This window comes from Oncorhynchus mykiss, chromosome 5, assembly GCF_013265735.2.
Source record: "Oncorhynchus mykiss isolate Arlee chromosome 5, USDA_OmykA_1.1, whole genome shotgun sequence".
Lineage (NCBI taxonomy): Eukaryota > Metazoa > Chordata > Actinopteri > Salmoniformes > Salmonidae > Oncorhynchus > Oncorhynchus mykiss.
This window is the reverse complement of record NC_048569.1, coordinates 33,167,377-33,185,993: the sequence shown is the minus strand read 5'-3', so window position 1 is coordinate 33,185,993 and position 18,617 is coordinate 33,167,377. Positions and strand designations below refer to the sequence as shown.

The 18,617-nt window shown below is 40.8% G+C and overlaps 1 pseudogene; it reads left to right on the top strand.

The window, feature by feature from the left end:
• Window positions 1-595: 595 nt before the first annotated feature.
• LOC110522916 lies at window positions 596-14,611 on the top strand (annotated as a pseudogene).
• The last annotated feature ends 4,006 nt before the right edge of the window (window positions 14,612-18,617 follow it).

The following is an 18,617-nucleotide window of genomic DNA, read 5'->3' as shown; positions in this document are numbered from 1 at the left end:
CAATAATTTAATTTACCCTTGCACTCTTTCTAAACAATGCACACAAAAAAATTGAATGGCAAAGTGTAAAGTCTACCAAACGCAGTGCACTCTGTTTTTTAACTGATTCTAGTTTTGGTAACCAAAAAGTCTACGGAGATAAAATGTTTCACAGATTAGAGAATTAGCAGAATGTCGGCAAAAATCCATATGGTTCATCTATTCCCACTCCCGGCAACTGGACTTCCTCTCGTCACCATATTTGACAGTGAGTGGAAACGCCAACCGTATGCTTAACATTTATACATCCGGTTACATATCGGGCTCATTGTTCAATGTGGTTTATCCGTGAAGCTAGTCTGGCTCTTTACTGGCCCCTTTTGGCTTAAAATTGCTTTACACACTTTAGGTCTAGTCGAGGTTGAGTTGAGTTGTAGCACAAAATTTAACACAATTTTTCGATTACCCCTGGGGTTGTATTTTAACAAAATAAACTATGGTCTGACATCAAACATACTGATAGGCCTACAGCTCCAATTGTCTAACAATTCTCAATATTTGGTTGGAACTTTAAACACGTCCAATTGTTTCCACCCGTAGGAGTTAATTGGTAGAAATGTTTGAATTGTATACAAACCAGAAAGCCACAATTCTATCTGTGAATTGTGTTGCTAATTAGCCAGCATGAGGGCATTCAAATAACATACTCAGCTCAAAAGGTGAAACTTATTTCTCCAAAGGTGAGATGGCAGCATCGGGGCTGGACGATTTGAATTTTACAATGAAAGCGATAACCGGCACGCGCTCCGGCAGCGCAGGCGATGAAGTTTACCACTGTGGGTGGGAGTGCCTGGGAGCTCAGCGACTCTTTCCCTATCAGAGGACAATAGACTCGTTTGTGTGGAATATCCAGGGATTATCTCCAATGTGGACAATATGTTGGAAACTATTGGGGGTATACAAGGGGTGTCCAAGGTGAGCAACCTACACACGTCAATCAACGCATGCGCGACTAGTCAATCACTTGATAGCTGTTACTCAGCTTGCAATGTTTATGGCTGTATAGCTAGCTAGTCCTGATTGGCTATGTTATAATTCACACCGTATTCGTTTACTGTACTAACTGAGGTGCTAGTGCAGCTATGCAAACCTGCTCACATGATATGTTGTTATTCCCATTCTCACCACCACCATTTGTATTGTTCTGCTGACTATGATGAACTAAAAATGAAATGTTTCTCTACAGACCTATGCTGACCCCAGCAGGCGGTTGGAGCTGCGCTTTCGCTTTCGTTCCAAGGACCCGTTCTGCCACCCTGCCTTTGGAAATCGTTTCCCATCCACCAACCTGCTGCTGCACGTGAAAAGGATTTTGCACAAGGGCAAAAACCCAAGGAATCTCCAATCAACATGGACATCCTGGATGTCATTGGGACAACATACAAATTCCAAGGTTCAACTTCCTAAACACAAACACTTGACCCCATTATATCACTGTATGATTCCTTTCCATTGCCTCCCTACTTTGATCTGTGCTGTTATAACTCTTCATTGTGTATTTGTTGATGTATGTTGTACATTGTTTATTGTTGCAGGGATGGCTGACTTCCAGTATCTTGCGGTGCATTCAGCAAAGGACGGGTCGCATACATCCCTCTACAATAAGATACTCTTGCGTAAACCAGAGAATAATGAGTTCTTTGAGCAGCCTGTGCCCCTCTTCATTCCTCCACCCATCTTCTCTCGCCTGGACAGTGCTGTGGACTACAGTTACCAACCTGAAATCCAACACAAGTAAGCAGGGGCACTGGGGCAGGCGTGTGAGCAACACTACACACAGTTTCACCCTCATCACAGGTAGTGTGTTAAGATCAGAAATAAATATGCCAAATGACATCAACATGTTATGTAGTGTGTCAGCAGTAATGCATTAGAATTCCCCCCCAATAACGTTACACAACGACAACGTGTTCAACAACAGGAGCAAGACAGGAAGCCTGTTATAAAGATGCATGTGCTCATAGATATGGCCATTTGTCAACCCATAGGGGTGCCATGCAAATATCTGTCTGTATTGATGAATTTTAGCTAAATCATTGTGAACTTGTCTCCCGTGCAGAGAAGGCTATTGTCCCCCGACAGTATCCAGGAATAATCTGATTGGTTTGAGTCGAGCCCGTCGGCCTCACAACGCTATCTTCCTCAACTTTGACGACAAGAATGTCCCACGGAGCCCCTGGAGGCTGCCAAGTTCAACTGGAAGAGGGTGCGTGTTCACCCCAGTAACATAAAGGCAAAGGAACAAATTAATAAGGTCAATATACTTTGCATTCGGCTTCTGAGGTTCTTACTCTGTTACTTTTTTTACAAGCCGATGTGAAGTCTGTATACATTCACCTCTGAAGGTAAATGATGTACTTACATTCAGTAATCTTGCTCTGAATTGTCATCCTGAGGGTCCCAGAGATAAATTCTAGTGTAGGTTTGTTTGATCAAGTAAATTTCTATGTTCAAATGTAGGAACTGGGCTCTACAGTTTGACTCCTCTGCTGTCTATGGCTCCATACCCACCCCTCCCGGCCATCTAGATGTATGACAGTTAGTGTATAAGCTAATGATGTGTGACATTCCTGGGAGTGTGTAAACCTACTTTTTTTTAAATTATCATAGCATTTATGTATGTTCTCTATAGTTATGTACTTCGAAATGTATCAATTGACCAATTCAGCACATTTGGGCAAACTCCTGGCAGACTTGATACAAAATATTGTGCGGTAATATAATTCTTCCCTGGATCAGTCTGAAACTTTTCACACACTCTGCTGCTATCTGGTGGCCAAAATCTAAATTACACATAGATTCCAATCTGAAAGTATGGCCTTTCTCTTGCATTTTAAAGATAATGGAACAAACCCAAAAAATAGAAAACACATGTTTTGTATTTTCTTTTACCAGATCTAATGTGTCATATTCTCCTACATTAAGTTCACATTTCCACAAACTTCAAAGTGTTTCCTTTCAAATTATATCAAGAATATGCATATCCTTGCTTCAGGTCCGGAGCTACAGGCAGTTAGATTTGTGTATGTCATTTTAGGGGAACATTTACCAAAAGGGTACAATCCTTAAAAGGTTTAACACTGATGCGTTAATCACAGATGCAAAGGAACATAACTTTGTTTTCAGTTTGAGCCTTTCTTTTTTCTCCTAATGCTATTTCAAGACCGAAGCCTTTACTTGAGCCCATAGGCTAGTTTGTATTTTATCTCTATGATTTAGCCTATACTCTTTACATCTCCATATACAGATGATGTTCCTACAGTATATGCCCATGGAAAATGTACACATATAAAGTGTTATTTAATAATGTTGCGTACATTGCTTTGATGTCCCCTCTGTGTTATCTTTTCCCAAACCACACTGTGTGTAGATGTTTGAGAGCCGGCCCATCTGGTCCCGGAACTCGGTCAAGGCCAACCTGGACATCCACCCTGATAAACTGAAGCTGCTGCTCCCTATCGTGGCCTACTACATGGTGAGGAGATGTAGACCGCCAGTGGTATTCAAAGTCGGGTTATTGGGAATTGCAATGGTGTCACCTTGTAAACAACAAGTTGGATAATAATTAAGAGTATGGGACTGAAAGAAATGACATTTGAATGAATTGAAGGTTATTTGTTGATGTTAAAATTTAAACATACTGATTTTGACTTAAGGTTGTGTCATGAGATTCGGGGCGGTGCCGGCATAAATTCTGGCCAAAACAAATTGGGTCCCCGACATCTCTCAATTTACATGCCATGCACATTCCTGTTCAATTCCAGGATTCATTTAAATAATTGCATGCCCTCGCAAGACAACAGAGGCCAAGAAACACCAGGTGCTGGACTTCAGGATCCGCTGCAGTACCAAGCACGGTGAGGAGTGGGGGCAGGGTGAAGGTTTGGTTCAAACTAATCGTAAGGGACTCTATATAATTTATTCCCACAGTCTTTGTTAATATAGTTCTCATGCTTTGTTTTATGAGACCCTGTCTGTTTCCCCCCTGTGACTGTCTTTAGTATATACTATAAATGACATGCCAGTGAAGGCCAAGAGGAGCACGTTCAACTATACCCTGCCAATCACACTCAACAAAGCAAGCAAGTGTGTGTGTGTGTGTGAGACTGTGTGTGTCTTACTGATGATTGTCTCGCTAATGTCCCTCTTTGTTGTACAGTTCCCCAGGCTGCTAATGTTACAGATTTAGCCACCCGAGGGCCCTTCCGGGGGACATAACGCTAATATAACCAGGTACCAGCTCAAGGTATTGGACCAAAACCTTCCCCACAACTTACTCACACGCTCTACATGTTACACTGTACTTGTAAGAATAATGACACAGTAATAAAACCTCACATGCTAACTGCCGTCTACCCTGTCTCCTGTTTGTCCAGGAGTCGTCGTACTTATTTCAAGATGGGACCCTGCCCCCCCACAGGCAGATGTTCTATCATCTCTGTGATTTGGACGTGCAGAGGTAGGATCCAAAATGGAATAAGGGCGATTCCATAAGAGATTGGTCAAAGATATTTATTTACATTTTAGTAATTTAGCAGCTCTTATCCAGAGCGACTTACAGTTAGTGCATTCATCTTAAGACACCTTAACAATTTTGATGTTAAGAAAATGTTTCAAATGACACCAATAATGGCTATGTCTAGTGAACAAAAATATAAATGCAACATGCAACAATTTCAATGGTTTTACTGAGTTACAGTTCATATAAGGATATCAGTCAATTTAAATAAATTCAATAGGCTCTAATCTATGGATTTCACATGACTGGGCAGAGATACAGCCATGAGTGGGCCTGGGAAGGCATAGGCCCAGCCACTCAGAATGTGTTTTTCCCCACATAAGGGCTTTATTACAGCCAGAAATACTCCTCAGTTTCATCAGCTGTCCGGGTAGCTGGTCTCAGACGATTCCGCAGCTGAAGAAACCTGGGCTGGCATGGTTACACGTGGTCTGCGGTTTTGAGGCCGGTTGGACATACTGCCAAATTCTGAAAATTAAATTCTCTGGCAACAGCTCTGGTGGACATTCCTGCAGTCAGTGTGAAAATTGTAAGCTCCCTCAAACTTGAGGCATTGTGTTGTGACAACTGCGCATTTTAGTGGCCTTTTATTGTCCCCAGCACAAGGTGCACCTGTGTAATTATCAGGCTGTTTAATCAGCTTCCTGTATGCCACACCTCTCAGCTGGATGGATTATCTTGGCAAAGGAGAAATACTCACTAACAGGGATGTAAACACATTAGTGGCCACAATTTGAGAGAAATGAGCTTTTTGTGGGTATGGAACATTTCTGGGATCTTTTATTTCAGCTCATGAACATGTGACCAACACTTTACATGTTGCGTTTATATTTTTCTTCATGGGTAAGGCCAAAATGTCATGCATTTCCCAACTTTGGTCAATTGTTTCTCAATAATCATTGTGGATACAGACTTCAAAGATATGCCTAACATCCTTCCCCCAAATAACCTTTCTATGGAAAGATCCAAAACATCAGAAATATCTTTGGGCCTTTCTTGTTTGGAATTGGCCATAGAGTAGAAGTGGAAAAGATATCTGCATTTTGTTGTCTGTTTGTGTCTAATGCTCCTGGCTCCTTGTTCCTGGCTCAGCATAAGAAACATGGTTTTTAGGAACGATGGCCAGGAGGAGGAGTGTGACGAGAGGGACGGCTGGTGTCTGTCCCACACCTCTGATGACCTCCGAGATATCATGTCCTCCATGATCAAACAGGTCATCCGCGCTAAGAGGCCAGGTAAGACCTCTCTCTGTAACACCGACGTAGCACTCCTATGGCCAACCTGGCCTGGAATAAACCAGGGAGTTGGTCAGAAACCAGTCCATGGGGAATAGTTATTTAAAACAGGTGTTTTTGAGTGTGGGTTGAAGTGCAGGAGAATTTCATAGACTGGGATAAAACTGTTACTGTTTTCGCTTTGTCATTATGGGGTATTGTGTGTAGATTGAGGATTTTTTTATTTAATCAATTTTAGAACAAGGCTGTACTGTAGCAAAATGTGGAAAAAGTCAAGGGGTCGGAATAGTTTCCAAATGCACTGTATCTGGTGTTGAAGTGTTAACTTCTGATATATTCATTGCCAGTGCTGTGCGTTTTCCCTATGCTATGAGGTGCTAATAGTTTTCTCCCTGCGTTTCTTTTCAGGGCTGGTTTTATTTTAATATTACCACCCACCAGAATGTCATTTTTTATTAATCAGAAACACCTGCACAGTTCGTCCTCTACTCAGGCAATATAAATCGGGTCTGCAAACGTATGTTTTTGAACCTCCACTTTTTTACCAGCAAATTATGATAATTTGTCAAATGTCACTTATTTTTGCGTTAATCTGTATTAAAAATATACAGTGCCTTCAGAAAGTATTCATACCCCTTGACTTTTTCCACATTTTGTTGTGTGTTACAGCATGAATTTTGAATTGATGAAATGTAGATTGTTTGTCACTGGCCTGCACACAAGTAGTGCTGTTGCGGTGACCGTATTACCGCCACACTGGCGGTCACGAGTCATGTAAGCAGTCAAATTCCATGTGACCGTTTAGTCTTCTCCAAGCTCTGCTGCTGCTGATGGTCATTAGTAGCCTAACAAACTTGCTAACTGCCTGGTACTCAGCGCTCTATTGTCCCTCTAATCACCCAGATATCAATGCAAATGTACAGTGCCTTGCGAAAGTATTCGGCCCCCTTGAACTTTGCGACCATTTGCCACATTTCAGGCTTCAAACATAAAGATATAAAACTGTATTTTTTTGTGAAGAATCAACATCAAGTGGGACACAATCATGAAGTGGAACGAGATTTATTGGATATTTCAAACTTTTTTAACAAATCAAAAACTGAAAAATTGGGCGTGCAAAATTATTCAGCCCCCTTAAGTTAATACTTTGTAGCGCCACCTTTTGCTGCGATTACAGCTGTAAGTCGCTTGGGGTATGTCTCTATCAGTTTTGCACATCGAGAGACTGACATTTTTTCCCATTCCTCCTTGCAAAACAGCTCGAGCTCAGTGAGGTTGGATGGAGAGCATTTGTGAACAGCAGTTTTCAGTTCTTTCCACAGATTCTCGATTGGATTCAGGTCTGGACTTTAACTTGGCCATTCTAACACCTGGATATGTTTATTTTTGAACCATTCCATTGTAGATTTTGCTTTATGTTTTGTATCATTGTCTTGTTGGAAGACAAATCTCCGTCCCAGTCTCAGGTCTTTTGCAGACTCCATCAGATTTTCTTCCAGAATGGTCCTGTATTTGGCTCCATCCATCTTCCCATTTATTTTAACCATCTTCCCTGTCCCTGCTGAAGAAAAGCAGGCCCAAACCATGATGCTGCCACCACCATGTTTGACAGTGGGGATGGTGTGTTCAGCTGTGTTGCTTTTACGCCAAACATAACGTTTTGCATTGTTGCCAAAAAGTTCAATTTTGGTTTCATCTGACCAGAGCACCTTCTTCCACATGTTTGGTGTGTCTCCCAGGTGGCTTGTGGCAAACTTTAACCAACACTTTTTATAGATATCTTTAAGAAATGGCTTTCTTCTTGCCACTCTTCCATAAAGGCCAGATTTGTGCAATATACGACTGATTGTTGTCCTATGGACAGAGTCTCCCACCTCAGCTGTAGATCTCTGCAGTTCCTCCAGAGTGATCATGGGCCTCTTGGCTGCATCTCTGATCAGTCTTCTCCTTGTATGAGCTGAAAGTTTAGAGGGACGGCCAGGTCTTGGTAGATTTGCAGTGGTCTGATACTCCTTCCATTTCAATATTATCGCTTGCACAGTGCTCCCTGGGATGTTTAAAGCTTGGGAAATCTGTTTGTATCCAAATCCGGCTTTAAACTTCTTCACAACAGTATCTCGGACCTGCCTGGTGTGTTCCTTGTTCTTCATGATGCTCTCTGCGCTTTTGACGGACCTCTGAGACTATCACAGTGCAGGTGCATTTATACGGAGACTTGATTACACACAGGTGGATTGTATTTATCATCATTAGTCATTTAGGTCAACATTGGATCATTCAGAGATCCTCACTGAACTTCTGGAGAGAGTTTGCTGCACTGAAAGTAAAGGGGCTGAATAATTTTGCACGCCCAATTTTTCAGTTTTTGATTTGTTAAAAAAGTTTGAAATATCCAATAAATGTCGTTCCACTTCATGATTGTGTCCCACTTGTTGTTGATGCTTCACAAAAAAATACAGTTTTATATCTTTATGTTTGAAGCCTGTTATGTGGCAAAAGGTCGCAAAGTTCAAGGGGGCCGAATACTTTCGCAAGGCACTGTATATAAACAGGTCATCTATCTATCTATCTATCTATCTATTTTATATATATTTTTCAACTTTCCTAATATTAAGCACATTGTTTATCATTACAACAAGAGTATAGCCTACCTGGCTGGCATGAAAATGAACCACAGGAAAATAATCCTCCATTCGCTATTTAAGTGCATAGATTACATGTATTTTTTTCCGCTGCCCCTGTTTCGAGACCGGTGAATGATACCATTCTAAATCAAAACACGTTACACACATATATTATTTAGTATATGTAAAGACGAGATTTATTCAAGAATACTCTGATGGGAGACAATATTAGCCTATCACTTGTGAATGATGCCCAGCATAAGAAACTACGTTTTTTTTTTGTGACTTTTTCGAATCATAGTCACACTCATGTAGCCTAGCCCATAGGCCTATATGTTTTGATAAGGTTTGTATCACAACTAAAGTGGCCAAATAACTTCTTAAAATTAAGTACATTAATCAGCTTTACAAAGGCTTAGAGCCTAACTTGCATACATAAGCAGCGTGTGACTTTCAAGTTTGGGGAAGATAATTATCACCATAAAAATGCACCTTTTATAATAAAAGCATAATCGCATTTGCGGTCCCTTTTGATAAGCGTGTTTTCCCGCGAATGGAATATTCGCGCTTATAGCCTACTGCCATGTGCACATTGCTGCGCATATAATGTGAAGAAATAGCCTAATAGTTTATGAACATTTTAAGCTAAACATTCTGATCTGTTGCTTCAGTCATTGCTTAAATATTTTATTTTTATGCTTGTGGTTGTATTAATTTGCCATTTATTGCACCCCACAACTATGTTTGGAATATTTATTTATTGCACAGAATAGAATAGGTTGACTTTTGGACTATGGGGGAATAGTAGATTGACATAGGCTAGTGTTTTTGCAGTTCGTTAGGCCTACTCATCTTGTTGGCTGATGAAAAGTAAATTTGGACAGTTTTTGTAGTATCTTCAATATGTACCTCGGAATTGGATAAGGATGCGTCCCCGATGTGTCTGTCTTCACTTGTAGCCTGTGAGAAAGACCCGATCATGTGACGGAGAGCCATGTGAGTGAGAGGCGCTTCGCATTGTGCAGCACTCAGGGAGAAGGGCACAACGCAGCACTCCAGGCCATAAATGCTGCCGTGAAATTTGAGGCATTATCAAGTGCTTGTCAAATTGTGAATGAGAGACTATTGGAATGTATACAGCCAGTGCAAAAACAAAGCAGAGCTCATGCCTTTTCAAGTGACTTTTTTTCAAATCATCATTAGTCTCATCATGCAGCTTTACAATGTATTTAAAATCAAAACATATAACCCAACATTTGAAGAACTAAAGTTATATTAATAACTCTAAATTAAGCATATTCGAGTACCTATTTCTTTGTTAACCACTCAACACAGAATAGCCGCATGTGGGCTCTCCCTCATAGTTTGGACAAAATATTGATATTTTTATATTTTTGTTCAATTATATTCTTCATACTATAAAGTAATGTCTCGGAATTCTAAGCTAATCTTGTCTGCTAAATGAACTAATGTAGCCCACCACCATTTGGCATAGCTTAACAAAAGGACCTAACATAAGGGTGACTCAGAGTATGCTATTATTTTCTTCTGAAATAGACTACATTTTCTACATATCATGCTTCTTTAGATCTGTCTAAAATAAATAATGGATTTATTGTGAAGATGTACGCTATATTACATTGATTTATTATACTTTTTTAAATGTAGATCTTCCAAAGGTCTGCATCAGTGGCTTGTAGGAAGCCAGGAGATGCTAAATGTGTTTTTTGTTAATTAACGGTCAATTACCTTGAAACCAACAGTTATTTGCTTGACAATCACCAGCTGACAATTTTGTGACCACCACAGCCCTTCACACACTACCCCATAATGTCAAAGTGAAATTAATTTACAAATGGAAAGCTAAAATGTCTTGAGTCAATAAGTATTCAACCCCTTTGTTATGGCAAGCCTAAATAAGTTCAGGAGTAAAAATGTGCTTAACAAGTCTCACATAAGTTGCATGGACTCACTCTGTGTGGATTAATAGTGCTTAACATTTTTGAATGACTACCTCATCTCTGTACCCCACACATACAATCATCTGTAAGGTCCCTCAGTTGATTCAAGTCTTTTTTTAAAGCAGACATTGAATATCCCTTTGAGCAAGTTATTCATTACTCTTTGGATGGTGTATCAATACACCCAGTCACTACAAAGATACAGGCGTCCTTCCTAACTCAGTTGCCGGAGAGAAAGGAAACTGCTCAGGGATTTCACCATGAGGCTGCGATGGGAGAGAACTGGATGGATCAACAACATTGTAGTTACTCAAATACTAACCTAATTGACCGAGTGAAAAAAAGGACACCTAAACAGAATAAAAAATATTCCAAAACGTGCATCCTGTTTTCAATAAGGGACTAAAGTAAAACTGCAAAAAATGTGACAAAGAAACAAACTTCATGTCCTCAATACAAAGCGACAAATTCACCTTTCAGCAGAACAATAATAAGGACAAATATACACTGGACTTGCTTACCAATATGACATTGAATGTTCCTGAGTGGCCTCGTTACAGTTGACTTAAATCGTCTTGAAAATCTATGGCAAGACTTAAAAATGGCTGTCTTGCAATGATCAACAACCAACTTGACAGAGCTTGACTGAATTAAAATAATAATAATGTGCAAATATTGTACAATCCAGGTGTGCAAAGCTCTTAGAGACTTACCCAGAAAGACTCACAGCTGTAATTGCTGTGAAAGGTGATTCTAACATGGATTGGTTGAATACTTATGTAATCAAGATACATTAGTGTTTTTGTTTTTCATGCATTTTTTTTTTTACAAATGTTAGAATCTCTCTTCCACCTTGACATTAAATAGTATTTTGTGTAGATCGTTGACAAAAAAATGACAAATCCATTTTTATCCCACTTTGTAACACAACAAAATGTGGAAAAAAGCAAGGGGTGTGAATACTTTCTGAAGGTACTGTATATTTGGTAAAATTGCATGTGATATGATTGCATTTTGGAACCCCATCACCCCAAGATGAATGGTTTTAACCATGCTCCACTACTTTGATTGGTGCAACTAGAATCACAAGTAGAGAGAATAAAGTAGACAAACTTTTTTGTTTGACAAGCGTCAAACGTCTGATTGATGACCCTATGTCCGGATGATGCGTACATGCCCAAATATGGGCATCCGGCCAGGACATCTTTGCGGGAAGGTGTCACGTGGTTATGGCCATATAAGTACATCCTGTTCCTGTTGTCATGTGTTAGAGGGTGTGTTATTTTATATCTATCTATATTATATTCCTTTGAAGTTGTCATGATGACTGATGTGTAGGGACCTGGTTGAACTGGGGGGGAGAGTTATCACAAAGGGGTATAGCGTGTTCACGGGCTACGAGACCCGTTGGGATGGTACCCCTGACTCCTCAGGAAGAGTATTTCACAGGGTGAAAATACAAAGAAAGAATGGACTTCCATGTGGATGCGTGGAGTTCTATATCAGCAACGAGGAAACCCGCAACCAAAATATTCGTGATGGTGGGATTTTAGGTTGCGCATTCTTATTCCTTTTAAAAGTTGGGATCTAATGGAATTGAAAACGTTAGTTGTTGGACGCTCTTTTTGTACAGAGCCAACAGCGGCAGAGCATTGTTCGGCTAAGGAAGTGCATAATGTATACGAATCCTGAGGATTATGATTCAAAGGAACCCCAAGAAGGTACATCCTCAGAAGGGTCAGCCCCCGAAGAAAACTAAGTACGCGGCTGCGTTAACCACGCCCTGATACCCAAAGGACTGGTTCAACAATAAAAGGAGGCCCATAAAGCCTCCAGTTCTTCATTTCAGCATATACCATGGATATTCATACAACATACCAGGACTCCGATACATCATGTGGGCCAGACCCTAAGGACACTGCTCCGCAGCCCAACATTCTACTCCCCCCAGGCAAGACACCCGACACCTCCTACATGTACACAGCCTGAGGATGTGTTTGATGGGGTGGTCAGTACTATTTTTGTGGACACCAAGGCCTATGTAGCCACACTTTTAGACGTGGTGATTGGAGAGTATATAAGAGAAAAATGCATCGGTTGTGAGATCAATCACCCCAGCCAGCGCCGTCATCCGTCCCTATACGAGCCCCCAAGATACTACTTCTTCAACCATTTTGAGGAGCTGGTGGAAAGACTGTGGTCCTGCAGGTTTATACTCAAAAAAATCCGACACACCCTGGTGGACGACGACAAATACAGGGAAGCTGTGGTGGCTGATGTGATGACTTTCTGGCTCAATAAACCCCAAGAGACTGGGTGACAATACATATTTGTTATTTAGATGTAAAGCAATGGGTAACTATATGCATACGATGTTAGAGAGAATAAATACATTTTTTTTCTTTTGAGAGAACTTACAAATGTTATGCATCAAATTATTGAAAATAAAGTGAACAATGTATCGTTCTACACAACACACATACCTGGGCTAATGCAGAGCGTGTGCGAAGAATGGAGCAAATCATGTACGACATATGGGCGAGAGTCTACAATGGACACAACTGGTATCCCGTCTTGTGGATGATTCTGAAGAACTAGAAACAACTTTGTCTAAGATTTTACTTTATTTGTTTGAAACACTGTTTAATTGTAACATGTATCATATTTGTTGTTTAAATACTTATATAGCGGATGTGTGTTTTAAATTCAGCGACACAAGCCTGTAAATCTAAGCCAAATATACAAGGTGTTGCATGCTTGGATCGTTGAGAAAACGGGGACAAGTATCCTGCAACGAATCCTAAATTGTCTGTATACGTAATACTTGATGTTTGCTAAAATTAAACATTAAAATGAAATGTTGTTGTTATTTGAAAGTGGCTCATTAACGTTATCGTACCTCAGAGAGGCAAGAAGGATGGCGGAGCAGATGTTGAAAACCATTTATTATACCCCCTCTAACCCTGGGTCTTATGGGGGTAAGGAACATTTACAGAGAGCTATAGCCAAAGAAACAGGTAGCCAGTTAAGCGCTGCTCAAGTGAATGAGTGGTTAGCAGAGCAGGATGCTTATACTCTACATAAACAATTTCCAAGAAATAGATTTTTTCCCTACTCATCCCTTGTCCCAATTTCAGGCGGATCTATGTGACATGCAGGCCCTTGCAGATAAATATGATGGAAATCGCTACATGCTAACGGTTATAGATATTTTCTGTAAAATAGCATTTGTAAGGGTCTTAAAAAATAAGAGCGGGGCAGAGGTTCCCCCAAGAGGAGTCCCCAAGAGAGTGCAGACTGATGGGGGAAAATACTTTTTTAAATAATACTTTTCAGAAACTCATGAAGAAGCACAATATAGTACATTTTGCTACAGGCTCGGATTGGAAATCTTCAGTTGTTGAACACTTTAACAGAACTCTGAAGGAGCGGATGTGGCGATATTTTACAGCTCACAACACGCATAGATATATCGATATAGTTCAAGATTTAGTAAAGGGGTACAACAGCAGCTACCATAAGAGTATACGGATGAAGCCCTCCGAGGTCTCTTCTGAAAACTATTTTCAAGTCTTTAAAAATCTGTATGGTTTGTTCCCTCTTTGCCGTAAGAAAAGGTAGTGGGGGACTTGGTGGGTGATTTGGTACGTATATCCAAGTTGAGGGGTGTTTTCAACAAAAAATATGAGCAAGGTTACAGCGATGAGGTGTTCACAATTACCGAATGTCTACCGCGCATACCCCCTGTCTACAAGTGTATTTCTGTTATGACGGGGAGCTTATAGAGGGATCTTTTTATGAGAAGGAATTACAGAAGGTACAGTTGGGTAAAGACAAAGTCTTTCACATGGAGGTAATTCTAGATCAAAAGAGAGAAAGGGGTAGAAAATCGGTGCTGGTCCGCTGGAAAAACTGTCCCCAAAAGTTCAACAGTTGGGTATTAGAGCACGATGTGGTGGAGGCATCGGGGGTTAACTTAAACCCTCATGCATGATAAATAAAACTTCATTTGCGTGTAAACAGGAGTGCATCATGGAACACAGCGGCTTCTACCTAGCTCCCCAGTAATGCGTCTGCGCATATATATCGTATTAACCAAAGTTCGAATTATACAACCAATTTTCCAAAGCCTATAGAGTTATCATAATTTTTCCAACAATTGTTTACAGACAGATTATTTCACTTGTAATTCACTGTATCATAATTCCAGTGGGTCAGAAGTTTACATACACTAAATTGACTGTGCCTTTAAACAGCTTAGAAAATTCCAGATAATGATGTCATGGCTTTAGAAGCTTCTGATAGGCTAATTGACATAATTTGAGTCAATTGGAGTTGTACCTGTGTATGTATTTCAGGCCTACCTTCAAACTCATCATGGGAAAATCAAAAGAAATCAGCCAAGACCTCAGAAAAAAACATTGTAGACCTCCACAAGTCTGGTTCATCCTTGGGAGCAATTTCCAAATGCCTGCAGGTACCACGTTCATCTGTACAAACAATAATACGCAAGTATTAACACCATGGGACCACGCAGCCGTCATACCGCTCAGGAAGGAGACGCGTTCTGTCTCCTAGAGATGAACGTACTTTGGTGCGAAAAGTGCAAAACAATCCCAGAACAACAGCAAAGGACCTTGTGAAGATGCTAGAGGAAACAGGCACAAAAGTATCTATATCCACAGTAAAACAAGTCCTAACTGACCTAAGACAGGGATTTGAAAAACTGAGTTGAAATGTATTTGGCTAAGGTGTATGTAAACTTCTGACTTCAACTGTGTTTCCAATGACATCAGCGGTGTGCATCATGTGATTTTTGACCAATTGTGAGTAGGCATTGCCTACTAATTGGTTGTCATTGGAAACACTTATCTTTCTCATTTTTTTACCATAGAAATGGGCTGTTTTCACATGATGTTGGGGTGGTGCTGGAGATGAATATGAAGTTGAAAAATTGGGAAGTTTCCCTTTTACGTTGAGCAGTGATCTTTCCCTTTATTGTCCACAATGGAAAGATCAATTGAGGAGAAGTGTATCAGTTATCAATAAACTATCAGTTGGGTAGCTTATCTGGCTGTGCACATAACCATAACCAATGGAAAAGCTACACGAAACACAGCTCCAAAAATCTTATCTAACTCGGTCACCATGGATATTTCAGTCCATGCACAAGGTCACATACATTGCCTTCAAAAAGTATTCCCACCCACATTTTTGTTTTCTGACAGCCTGAATATAAAAGTTATTACATTGATATTGTATCATTAATTGACACCTAAAACACCATAATGTCAAAGTGGAATTTTGTTTTTAGACAAATTAATAAAAAATGAAAAGTTGAAATGTCTTGTGTCAAGTATTCAACCCAATTTAGGGCAAGCCTAAATAAGTTCAGGAGTAAACATTTGCTTAACAAATCACATAATAAGTTGCATGGACTCACTGTGTGTGCAATAATAGGGGTTAACATGATTTTTATGAATGACTACCTCATCTCTGTACCCCACACACAATTATCTGTACGGTTCCTCAGTCGTGTAGGGAATTTCAAATAGAGATTCAACCACAAAGACCAAGGAAGTTTTCCAATGCCTCACAAAGAATGGCACTGATTGGTAAAAACTGACACTGAATATCATTTGCTGTTAATTAGGCTTTGGGTAGTGTTTCAACACACAAAGTCACTACAAAGATGCACGTCTTTCAGAACTGTGTTGCCGGATATATGATGGTAATTTTAAAACCGTTACAAACTATTTTCAGCAAACTTAACATGTATAAATATTTGTATGAACATAAGATTCAACAACTGAGACATAAACTGAACAAGCTCCACAGACATGTGACTAACAGAAATGGAATAATGTGGCCCTGAATAAAGGGGGGGTCAAAATCAAAGGTAACAATCAGTATCTGGTGTGGCCACCAGCTACATTAAGTACGGCACTGCATCTCCTCGTGGACTGCATCAGATTTGCCAGTTCTTGCTGCGAGATGTTACCCCACTCTTCCACCAAGGCACCTGCAAGTTCCTGGACATTGTCATGCTGGAGGGTCATGTCAGAATGAGCCTGCAGGAAGGGGGAATGGCCCTAGCCCTCACCATCCGATCCAACAGGTCCCAGACATGCTCAATGGGATTGAGATCCGGGCTTTTCGCTGGCCATGGCAGAACACTGACATTCCTGTCTTGCAGGAAATCATACACAGAACGAGCTGTATGGCTGGTGGCATTGTCATACTGGAGGGTCATGTCAGAATGAGCCTGAAGGAAGGGTACCACATGAGGGAGGAGGATGTCTTCCCTGTAACGCACAGCGTTGAGATTGCCTGCAATGACAACAAGCTCAGTCCGATGATGCTGTGCCACACCGCCCCAGACCATGACGGACCCTCCACCTCCAAATCGATCCCGCTCCAGAGTACAGGCCTTGGTGTAATGCTCATTCCTTCGACGATAAACGCGAATCCAACCATCACCCCTGGTGAGACAAAACCCTGACTCGTCAGTGAAGAGCACTTTTTGCCAGTCCTGTCTGGTCCAGCGACGGTGGGTTTGTGCCCATAGGCGACGTTGTTGGCGGTGAGGACCTGCCTGTACGGACATTGCAATTTATTGCCCTGACCACATCTGCAGTACTCATGCCTCCTTGCAGCATGCCTAAGGCACATTCATGCAAATGAGCAGGGACCCTGGGTATCTTTCTTTTGGTGTTTTTCAGAGTTCGTAGAAAGGCTTCTAGTATCCTAAGTTTTCATAACTGAGACCTTAATTGCTTCCCGTCTGTAAGCTGTTAGTGTCTTAACGACCGTTCCACAGGTGCATATTCATGCATTGCTTATGGTTCATTGAACAAGCATGGGAAACAGTGTTTAAACACTTTACAATGAAGATCTGAAGTTATTTGGATTTTTACTAATTATCTTTGAAAGACAGGGTCTTGAGAAAGGGATGTTTCTTTTTTTGCTGTGTTTATGTGTCTGTCTGTCTGTCTGTCTAGATAGATAGATAGATAGATAGATAGATAGATAGATAGATAGATAGATAGATAGATAGATAGATAGATTGATTATTGTCATGCTGTAAGACCCAGCCACGTTTCATCTTCAATGCCCTTGCTGATGGAAGGAAGTTTTCACTCAAAATCTCACGATACATGGCCCCATTCATTCTTTCCTTTACACGGACCAGTCGTTTCTGGTCCCTTTGCAGAAAAATAGCCCCAAAGCATGATGTTTCCACCCCCATGCTTCACAGTAGGTATGGTGTTCTTTGGATGCAACTCAGCATTCTTTGTCTTCCAAACACAACGAGTTGAGTTTTTACCAAAAAGTTATATTTTGGTTTGATCTGACCATATGACATTCTCCCAATCTTCTTCTGGATCATGCAAATGCTCTCTAGCAAACTTCAGACATGCCTGGACATGTACTGGCTTAAGCAGGGGGACATGTCTGGCACTGCAGGATTTGAGTCCCTGGCGGCGTACTGTGTTACTGATGGTAGGCTTTGTTACTTTGGTCCCAGCTCTCTGCGGGTCATTCACTAGGTTACCCCGTGTGGTTCTGGGATTTTTGCTCACCGTTCTTGTGATCATTTTGACCCCACGGGGTGAGATCTTGCGTGAAGCCCCAGATCGAGGGAGATTATCAGTGGTCTTGTATGTCTTCCATTTCCTAATAATTGCTCCCACAGTTGATTTCTTCAAACCAAGCTGCTTACCTATTGCAGATTCAGTCTTCCCAGCCTGGTGCAGGTCTACAATTTTGTTTCTGGTGTCCTTTGACAGCTCTTTGGTCTTGGCCATAGTACAGTGTGACTGTTTGAGGTTGTGGACAGGTGTCTTTTATACTGATAACAAGTTCAAACAGGTGCCATTAATACAGGCAACGAGTGGTGGACAGAGGAGCGTCTTAAAGAAGAAGTTACAGGTCTGTGAGAGCCAGAAATCTTGCTTGTTTGTAGGTGACCAAATACTTATTTTCCACCATAAATTCATTAAAAATCCAAAAATCTGGATTTTTACATCTGGATTTTTTTTCTCATTTTGTCTGTCATAGTTGAAGTGTACCTATGATGAAAATTACAGGCCTCTCTCATATTTTTAAGTGGGAGAACTTGCACAATTGGTGGCTGACTAAATACTTTTTTGCCCCACTGTTTAGTTTGTTAACAAGAAATTTGTCGAGTGAGGTTGAAAAACTAGTTTTAATGACTTCAACCTCCGACTTCAACTAT